Source organism: Sarcophilus harrisii, chromosome 3 (assembly GCF_902635505.1).
Source record: "Sarcophilus harrisii chromosome 3, mSarHar1.11, whole genome shotgun sequence".
NCBI classification, from domain to species: domain Eukaryota; kingdom Metazoa; phylum Chordata; class Mammalia; order Dasyuromorphia; family Dasyuridae; genus Sarcophilus; species Sarcophilus harrisii.
Genome location: NC_045428.1, coordinates 252,737,120 through 252,747,084, shown reverse-complemented (window position 1 = coordinate 252,747,084; position 9,965 = coordinate 252,737,120).

The window sequence follows — 9,965 nt, the reverse complement described above, 5'->3', positions numbered from 1 at the left end:
TGATGCTATACTCCCCTTTACCACTTGTACAATCCAATGATACTGTCCTCCTGGATATTCCTCCTATAAGATACTCCAACTCCTGACTCTGGGGTATTTTTTAAAATTTTAATTAATTTTATTTTTAATTTGTGGAATAAATTCCATAACATTGTCTAATTTTTAAAAGTTTGAACATGAAACCACAAATCTATTATATATAACTTACTATAGTTTTAAAATATAAATTATCACATAAACTTCTTTTCTTCCTTTTTCTCTCTCCTCCTACACTAGAAATGGCTGCCATTATATACAAATAGTTGTGTATATACGTGTGTATGTGTGTGTGTGTGTATATAAATTATTCTATGCATACTTCTATTTATCAGTTCATTCTCTGGATGCAGAATGCATCTTCTACATGTCTTTTATAGTTAACTTGGGTATTTATAATGGTCAAAATGACTTGTTCATCCAAAGTCATTCTTAAAACTTTATTCTGTTATTTTTCTCTTCATTACTACATGGGTATTTTCACCAGGTGTCTCCCATGCTCGGAACTCCCTTCCTCCTGTCCTATCTCCATCCCTTGTTTTTCCAGACTTCCTCCACATCTCAGCTGTCCCACCTTTTGCAGGAAGTCTTTCCCTTCCTCCTTGTTCTTACTGCCTCCCCTCTCAGATTATCTATAGTTTATATTGTTTAAAGCTCCTTTGTGTATATTTGATTGTATCTTGTTTCCTCCCTTAGACTGTGAGCTTCTCCAGGGAGAGCTGGTTGGGAGGCTGGGACTGGCTTTTCTTTGTATCTCTACTATTTAGCAAAATGTCTGAAACATAAGTGACCCTTAATAGAGACTCCATGACTTGATTTTATTTCTCTTTCTTTTTTTTTTTTTTTTTTTTTTTTTTTTTTAAGGGCAGCCTTGGGGCAGCTGGGTTGTACAGTGAATAGAGTCCTAGAATCAGGAGGACCTGATTTCAAATCCAGCATCAGATACTTATTTGCAATGTGACCCTGAACAATCACTTAACCCCATAATCTTAATAATAATAATAATAATAATAATAAAATTTTAAAGAAAGCCCCTTGACACATCTAATCATTGAAGTAAGACATATAGTTTTTCTTTCCTGGGGGGAAAGGAGGTGGAGAGGGGGGAGAGAAGGAAGAATCTCTATTTCTTGGCCTGCAACAATGGTCATTTTCTTACCAGAAGGAGATTCCTTGCTCTAAGCATCAAGTCCTTCAGTACACAATACTCAGGACTATCTGTTTTTTAGGGTTAAATTTTTTTAAACTATTTCCTAATTATTGAAGGCAGCATCTCTGGAAGTTGCAGTCAGATTTAGGAATAGAAAGTCTATACAGCTTCCAATTTATTTAGATGTTACCCTTCCAGCAAACAGTTAAAAGCTTTCTGGATTTAGGGGCCCTTTAGTTCCTCAATCCCTTTGATTCTTCCATACAAATGTATTCAGGGGTGAGCAATAAGAACAAACATAAGCTCAGGGACAAGGCTGGTGTCTTCCTGGTTCTAGCTGAATTTCTGGCCCTTTAATATGTATATGTGGCTGGCTAACCTTTTCCACACTGTGAGCCTGACCTACATCAATGTAAGCTATTATTATAGAATAGCTGTCAAATAGGAGCTACATAAAAATACGAAGAATTCACCATCAGAATCCCTTGCTACACGAAGGCCTGGAGAAATTAAAAAACGACCGAAAAAAAATATAAAGGAGTTCCACCATCAGGGGCTGTGACTTTTCATTAAAGATGCCGAGGAAGATGAAGAACATACTCTGCCATGCTCACCTGCTTCCAAAGACAGGACTGAGGGACGGATGCCCAAAGATATAGCAGGCAGACATTGCTGGCCTTCTAACTGCTTTGATGGGGCAACAGGCTTATTACCTACCACCTACTGAATAGCCACCCCTCCTCCTGCCAAAGACTATCACGTTCCCATGGCATAAAGGTACAGACAGTCCACAGAGCGCTGTGATAATCCCAGGGGAGAACAGTTTGAGAACCGTAGCCCTGTATAGCATCCTCATTCTTTCTACAGTCTGCCCACTTCACTGACCTGGATACAGATAAGAAGGGTAAAATCTCCTGGTAAAAGGAGCTTCTTTAGTCTGCCATGATCCCACTGGGCTTTCAGATCAGACAGCTGTGTACATGGGGGCGTTGCTGAGTTGGGAAGTTCTCAAAAAGAGAGCTAGGAAGATGAGAGGAAGGAGGAGGTAATGGCCATGGGAGAGGGCTTCCCAGGGGCCATGTCTTGACCTGCAGCAGTCTGCCAGCTGTGAAGTTTTCCCTTCCCTGTCTCTGATATCAAACTCTCAATAACTGAGGTAGCAGCACTTTTCCAATCTGCATTTTGTCTGGCTTTGTATGGCTTGGGAACTACATATAGTCCCTTCAGATTGTACCCATTTTAATGGAGCAATAGCAGATTACAGATCGAGTTCCCAGCAACCCGAGAGTGAATAATTCAGAGATTTAGATGTTAAGGCAAAATACCATTTTTGGTCATGTCTTCACATTAACCTGAGGAACCAGGGGCCAGGATGAGGAACCAGGATGGAATGGAACTCACAAATGGAAGCAGAGGAAAGGGAAGGGTAACTTGGTGGTTTGGCTCAGGCTGCAGGTATTGAAACTGCTTTTTGTTAATGCATTTTTTTCTGACTTTATTCCACCTTTCTCTTTTTTAAGTCAACTATCCATTTTCATCATTTCTATGTGATATCATTTAATTAACAGTAAAACAGCTTAATCTTTCAAAGAAGACATTCAGAGGGATTGAGAACTAGGAAGAATTAATTGGGAAAAAAAATAAAGCCAAATTAGGTTTTAAAGGCTTGGAAATAGCAGTAGAGTGCTATACAAAGTCCTTATCACAGACCAGCAGTCTTTGTAGCCTAAGAAAAAAGAAAAAGTCACACTTCCTAGCTGTGTGACCCTGGGCAAGTCATTTAACCCCAATGGCCTTAGCAAAAAAAAAAAGAAGAAGAAGAAGAAGAAGAAGAAGAAAAAGTCAAAGAAAGTCAAGAAAGATCAATGACATCATGATGTCTTGTGTGTTCAACTATGGCTGATCAAACTAATATGATTTTGGAAAGCACTACCACAGATCAGGCACAAATGAACAGTTAGAGTAGAAATTGCTTGGGGTTAGCACAGGTCGTTTCCTTTGTATTTCTATAGTTTTGCTTTGCTCATGGAGTATAATACCTTTTTTGAGGGCTGCCCTGTTGGGTGGCCCTATACCAATATTTCCCATATCTCATAGTCAGTATTACCTTAAGAATGCCCTTGTGCCACTTCCTCTAACCACCACATGAGCATCTACTATCTATGAGTTCTCTATAATTCAATCTTTTGAGTAAGCATGAGTTTAGCACTGGAATTATATGGCCAGCCCATTGGAATAGTGCTCTCTGCAGTAGAGTTCAAATGCCTGGCTATTTGGCTGGAGAAAGGACCTCAGAGGGCCAGTGTTTTCTATTGCCAGGTAATCTTTAGGATTTTCCTGAGACAGATGAAAAGGAAGTACTGCTGTTTTCTGGCATGGCACTGATAGATTGTCTAGGTTTTCCAGGTATACAACAAGGAAGTCAGTAGAACAGCTTTGTAGTCCTTCAATTTGCCATGCAGTCTAACACCTCTTCTTTCCCACACTTTCTTTTTGAACCTCCCACACACTGAACTAGCTCTGAGAATATGTACATCAACCTCATCATCTAGGGACAGCCTTGGAGAGTATACTGCCAAGGTAAGTGAACTTATCTGTGGCATTCAAAATCATTCCACTTAGTGTAACCAAGGGTTCCTCATATGGATGGTGTGCTGCTGGCTGGTGGAGGGCCTCTGTTTTCTTGATATTGGTTGTCAGGCAAAGAAGGAGGAGGAGGAGGAAGGGGTGGAGAAAGAGAAAGAGAAGGAGGAGAAAGAGGAGAATGAGGAAAGGAGAAGGAGAAGGAGGAGAAAGAGGAGAAGAGGGAAGAGGAGGAGAAGGAGGAGAAGGAGAAGGAAAAGGAGAAGGAAAAGGAGAAGAGGGAAGAGGAGAAAGAAGACAAGGAAAAAGAGGAGGAGGAGGAGGAGGAGGAGGAAGAGAAGAAGAAGCTAGGTTGCCCAAGAGATAGAGCCCTGAGCCTGTAATCAGGAAAAATTGGGTTCAAATCCAGTCTCAGATACTTAATAACTGTGTGACCCTAAGTGAGTAACTTAACATCTGTTTGCCTTAATCCACAGGAGAAGAAAATAACATATTACTCCAGTATCTCTGCCAAGAAAATCTTATGGTCATTATGGTCCATGGAGTCAATAAAACAAAAGTGTATGAAAAAGACAAGATTTCAACATAAAAAATTTTAGTTACAATGGAAGCTGTGGGAAGCAAGTGAGATCTCTAAGCAAAAGAGATCTAGAGGGAAGATAAGAGAACCTAAAACAGAGCCTTGAAGGATAATCCACACTTACAAAGTTGGAAGCAATTGATGAATCTATGTAGAAAGCTGAGAAGGAACTGGGCTGGAGGAGAAGCAAGATAAATCATGAGGTTAACAGAAGGGGGAAATGGTAAGTAATTTTTCAAGCAATAGGAAGGTCAAGAAAGATGAAGACTAAGAAAAGGTTCTTAGATTTGACAATTAAGAGATTCCTGGAATCCTCTCTCCTGACTATGTTGTTGTTCATCCCTCATTCTCAAAGAAGACCAATGACATCAGGACCATAATGTCTTGATTTGTAAGTGAATTGGATTTAAGTGAGACTGTGTTCAAGTGAGGAGGCACAGGTTAAGCCCTTGGATGGCAGAAACAGCCAGACTTCTATCTCTCCATAAACTTCATGGAACCCAGAGGCACCTACAACAGTCCTAAGTACAGCCTGAACAAGAAGAAAATTTAATTGGGAATATTTAACAACATAAATTAAGTAATACAAAAGAACAGTGATGTTGATTTGTGGTTTTCTAAGTCAATCAGAAGCCTCAGAGATGCACAGGAGAGGTTAAAATAGCACCCATTTCTATTGTAGCCCATGAACACATGACCCTGTTGTTGCTTCTATCTCTGTTGTACCTATTCTTTCCTACTTTTAGATAAAGGAGATTGAAGATAGCTATGATCTTGGGAGCTTCAAGAAGTCAAAAGAATGAGGCACCAGGTTCCATGCCCAATGAAGCAATTGCAGAAATGCAGACTCATTTGTTTATCATCCATCTCATGACACATCAGAAGTGAGCTTAGTGGGACAAAGGCTATGGAAAAACCACCTTGTCTGAGCCCATTCTCCCCAAGGACTGAAATGAGAAAGAAAGGGTGGCCTCAAGGCTTTGGGACAAAATGTTTATATTTCTCTTCATCCTAAGTCTTTACTGTAAATAACACTTGACAAAAGTTTAACTGAAAATAATGTTTGGTAACCTTTGAGAAAGTAGTTTCTGTAGAGTAGAAGGGAGGGGCAAGAGATCCAGAGAGATGGGCTTTATGGGGAAGTAGAGGTAATGAATAAAATCCAATTTATTTTGGAGATAAGAGTGCAAAGGGAGACAAACAGTATGAAATAGCTTCAAGGGCAGGGTAGGATCAAGAGGAAAAATTTTTTTCAAAGATAGAGGATATTTCAGCATGTTTGTAACAGTTCACTGGTAGATAGAGAAAGATCAGCATTAAGAGATAAAAGGATCTCTCTTCTTATAAAAAAAATATTATTTATTATATAGGAAAGCTTTCTGGGAGGGAGAAGAGGAAGATACCAAAGAAAACTGATAGTGATATAAAAAAAATCAATAAAAATTTATTCTTTACAAAGAGATCATAGGATCATAGATTTAGTGCTGGAAAGAATCCTAGTCCAAAGAGTTTTAGCCTTTTTTTGTGTCATGGATCTCTTTTGCAGTCTGGTATTGCCTACAGATGCCTTCTCAGAATAGTATTTTTAAATTCATAAAATAAAATACATAGGATTATATTACAATAATGTTATACATATGTGTATATGTGCATGTACACACATATGTATGCACATGCACATACAAGCACATATATAACATGAACATGTGATTACATGTGTGTGTGTGTGTGTGCATATATATCCACATATCTCTGTGTGTGTAAAACAAAAACAAGTTTCTGGACTCCAATTTAAGAACTGCTGATCTAATCCAACTCCCAGGAAACATATCTAGAGAGACTAAATGATTTTTACAAGGGCATACAGGCAGTAAATAACAGAGTCAGAATTTAACTCCATGATTTTGACTTCGAAAGAATTATGGATGGGGCAAGCTCCAGAAAAATAGAAAAGGAGATAAAGACATGGTGGGGAAAGATGAGAGTTCAGTACAAATGTCCCCAGGTTTCTTAATAAAGTAGAAGGATCAAGACTGAGGGGACAATGAGAAAGAGTTGGAGATGGAGCCCTTTTGGGACTTGAGAAAAAAAGTTTGGGAGCAGATGACCTAAAAGGTGTGAAGGGGAGGCAGAAATAAAAAAAAAAAATTGCTGTGCAGCAGCGAGGGCCCAAATGAGATTAGATAATATAAATCAGAAGGAGACCCAAGTCGCACGGTTTCCTGATTTCCACCAGCAGGCTTCAGAAGCTCAGGAGTTCCATGCTTTGGCTATAATATGATTCTTCACAGCAGGCCTGGGAGGACCCTGGTGGTATTGTTAGTCCTGTTTTAAACTAAGAGTCTGGGAGATTAACCAACTTTCCCCAAGTCCCCCAGCAAATCAGTGGTAGAGCTGGGGTAGCCAGTATTCCCAAGAAAGGAATGTTAAAGAAAATCCCACAGAGGCTTGGTGTGAATAGTTTCATGGCTAACACAATGCATCTGTAAATGAGGGGGGCTGGCTAACAAGAGAATTCATTAAAACTGCTCCAATGGTCTGAGTTTCCAGTGACCCCATTAAACATCTGACATAATCCATTCATACATAAAAATCAGGGCAGGGGAATGATGTCAACCCCACAGGATGTGTGTCTGGGAAAGCGAGTTTCCATAAAAATCCAAACAGGAACAGAGCAGTAACAGGGTTCATGAGGAGGTTTTGGCCTGGGTCGGTTTTTTGGCTTCTGAAAACGTTCACCGGGAAAAGATTTTCTTTCTGACACATTTGGAGGCTCCCTCAGAATCGAAGAAATTAGGGAGAGAAAAGGCCTCCCAAGTCACTCTGCTGACCACCCGGCTAGTGAAAGCAGGATTGTGCTGGAAACCATACATGCATATCAGTGTTTTCCCAAGCTGGGGTTACTGAGAAGGGGCAGGTCAAAGACCTTGGAAAAGAATCCAAACTCACAGTTACCATCTTCACTTATCTTCTACCCTTAACTGCCCCTGTTCTGAATATGGGGTGCGGTGGGGGCAACTGTAAACATAGTAACACCCCCTCAATACTTTAGAAAAGGAAGGAAAGACTCCAAGTTTTAAATAACTCACAAAGTAGAATTCCTGCTCCTTCCCATGGGAAACTATTCCACAAGCTAATAAACATGACCATTAGGAATTGTCCTCTCTCTCTGTGTCTCTTTCTCTTTCTCTCTTTCTGTCTCTGCCTGTCTCTGTCTCTGTCTCTTTCTTTTTGTCTTTCTGTCTCTATCTGTTTGTTTCTCTGTGTGTCTGTCTCTTAATCCCTTTCTCTATCTCTGTCTCTCTTTGTCTCTTCTCTCTGTCTCTCTGTTTCTGTCTGTCTGTCTGTCTCTCTCCTGTGATTGAATGAATAGCAATGTGGATGCTGACGTAGAGATTTTTCCAAGATAAAATTTTAAGAGCTATTTGAGTGTTGGATTCATCCCCCACCCTCCCATACACCCCCTTTTTTAATGGCTTTTTATTGGCATAATATATTCATGGGTAATTTTTCAACATTGTCCCTTGCACTTATTTCTGTTCTAATTTTTCCCTTCCTTCCCTCCACCCCCTCCCCTGGATGGCAGGCAGTTTCATACATATTAAACATGTTAAAGTATATCTTAAATACAATACATGTGTACATATTTGCACAGTTCTCTTGTTGCACAAGAAAAATAGGATTCAGAAAGGTAAACATAACCTGGGAAGAAAAACAAAAATGCAAGCAGTCCACATTCATTTTGCAGTGTTCCTTCTCTGGGTGTAGCTGATTCTGTTCATCATTGATCAATTGGAACTGAATTGGATCTTCTCATTGCCGAAGATGGCCACTTCCATCAGAATTGATCCTCATACAGTATTGTTGTTGAAGTGTATAATGATCTCCTGGTTCTGCTCATTTTACTTAGCATCAGTTCATGTCTCTCCAAGCCTCTGTATTCATCCTTCTGGTCATTTCTTACAGAACAATAATATTCCATAACATTCATATACCACAACTTACCCAACCATTCTCCAACTGATGGGCATCCACTCAGTTTCCAGTTTCTGGACACTACAAACAGGGCTGCCACAAACATTTTGGCACATACAGGTCCCTTTCCCTTCTTTAGTATCTCTTTGGAGTATAAGCCCAGTAGTGGGCTCAGTAGCTCTTTTATCAGAGGTACTAATTTTTCCTGAAAACATTCATTACATCCATTTTTTTTCTTTAAAAAGGGTGTATGGGCTGTAAGATTGGCTAAGATGACAGAAAAAAGATAATGACAAATGTTTTAATTGTTTACATTAACATTTTATGCCTCTTTTTTTTTTTTTTTTTTTTTTTTACATTAGTCATTTTCTTATATACTCACACCTCTTTACATCAGCCTCTCTGCCTCACCCCCAAAGCTTTCTACTGGTAATTTTTTTAAGCAATTAAGCAAAACTGATCAACACAACAACTATGTGTGACTGTATACAATGCTCTATACCCATAACCTTCCATCTCTACAAGGAAATGTCATATACACATACATACACACACACCCTTTTAAAAAAATAACTATTGAGGATTTGTATGAACTGACTCAGAGTTAAATGAGAAGAGTCAATGGAGCAATTTCTACAATAACAACAACATTATAGGGGAGGGAACGAAGAGAACTGTGAAAGACTTAAAACTCATTTCAAAAACCAATCAGCACTCCAGAAACTCCATGATGAAACATATTTTACATCTCTTGACTGAGAAGTAAAGGAGCAGAACTAGACATATATTTACATGCATGACTGATGTTTAGATTTGCTTTGCTTGGCTATGCTTATTTGTTATGAAGAAGAGCATTTTAACTCGGGGGAGAGGGTACAAAAAGAAAAGCAATGACAGCCATACAAATGAAAAGGATGACAAGAACTTCAATGAAACATTTTTTTAATGTAGAAAAGAAAACAGAAGGAGATTCAAAGGGAACTACAGGCAGGTGGAACAACTTTGGGACTAATGTAGTGAATTTATTATATATATATTTTAAATGAAGCTGTACAAAATCCTCTTTTTCGGTTCCTTGAATATGGAAATTTCATATTTATTGGTATTTGTCAAGTAACAAAATTTTTTAAATGACTTTTTTAAAAGCACCATATAATCAGCAGTTCTGTTCTTTAAAAAAATTCAAAAAACAAAATGTAGCTAGTTGCTTAAATGGATAATAAGTCTGCTGGATAATCAGTCCATTTCATTTTTTGGTTCGTTGTTGTTCTTTTTCCCCTCTGTGGGTTCCCAAAATGTCATTGGCTAGGTTTTAAAGTTTATAGAAATATTTCTATAAATATTTTTCTCCCATTTAGGATGTTTTAAATTTGAATGACTTGTTATAAAGATAGCAAGAGTTATGGAAGTCTTTGCTGCCTGCCAGCAAAACTTTGTGGAAAAACTGACTAGGGAAGCAACTTCTAACACACAGAAAATACCAGACAGCTTCCCACCTCCATGGTTCTAGGGAACTAGAGACAAGCTTCCTGTCTGCCATTCACTTATTGGGCAGCCAAGTGTGTATGTTTGGGGTGGGATGGAAAGCAGAAACAGCCTCATAGGAAGAGCAGTAAGAAGCTAAATAAGTAGTGTGATTTG